Source organism: Rhea americana, unplaced genomic scaffold, assembly GCF_003343005.1.
Source record: "Rhea americana isolate MKP2758 unplaced genomic scaffold, rheAme1 scaffold_168, whole genome shotgun sequence".
NCBI lineage: Eukaryota > Metazoa > Chordata > Aves > Rheiformes > Rheidae > Rhea > Rhea americana.
The window spans coordinates 1,181,144-1,181,692 of NW_028185794.1; the positions used below are offsets into that span (position 1 = coordinate 1,181,144).

At 80.5% G+C, this 549-nt stretch overlaps 1 protein-coding gene across 3 annotated transcripts in view; it reads right to left on the bottom strand.

Annotated features, from left to right (window-relative positions):
• PKM (pyruvate kinase M1/2) overlaps positions 1-129 on the bottom strand; it is a 23,659-nt gene extending 23,530 nt beyond the window's left edge. Inside the window, exon 1 of one of the 3 annotated variants that reach the window (XM_085300734.1) lies at positions 24-129. The gene's annotated coding sequence lies outside the window, so the exon portion shown is untranslated. The remainder of the gene's footprint in view (positions 1-23) is intronic. The other 2 variants (XM_085300733.1, XM_085300732.1) reach the window with 2 other exon arrangements.
• Between the last annotated feature and the right edge of the window lie 420 nt (positions 130-549).

A 549-nucleotide genomic window follows, 5' to 3' on the forward strand; every position in this document is an offset into this window, starting at 1 on the left:
AGGCCGCCAGCCGCTGCCGTTACCTGCGCCGCTCGCCCCGCACCCGTCCTCCCCGAGAGCCTCAGCTTCTCTGCGCGCCGCGCCGCCGCCTCGCCAAGGTGATCCCGGCGGCCGCAGCACCTCCCTGCGGATCCCTGCGCCGCCGCCGGCCTCGCGCGGCAGGGGGCGGGGCGCCGGGACTCCTTTCCGCGGCGGAGGCGCAAGCTGCGGCGGGAGGCGGCGCGCTGCGGCCCCACGCGGCGGCCGGCCAATGAGGCGGCGGCGCAGGAGCCGGGCACGCAAGCCGAGAGTGACAGCGGCCTTAAAGGGGCCGCGCCCGCGAGGAGCCTCTTAAAGGGGCCGCGCCCGCTCGTGGGCGCCGGGCCCGCTGCCACGGCCGCGCCCGGGCGCAACCCGCAACACGGCGCCTGCTGCACGGCCGGGCACTGCTGCCGCCACGGGCCCGGCGGTACCTGCGGCRTAGCCCTGGGCAGCCCTGCAGCAGCAGCCCGGGCCGGCGGGTGCCGCGTCCCTCGCGGGAGGGGGAGCAGCGCCCGGCGGACGCCCGCC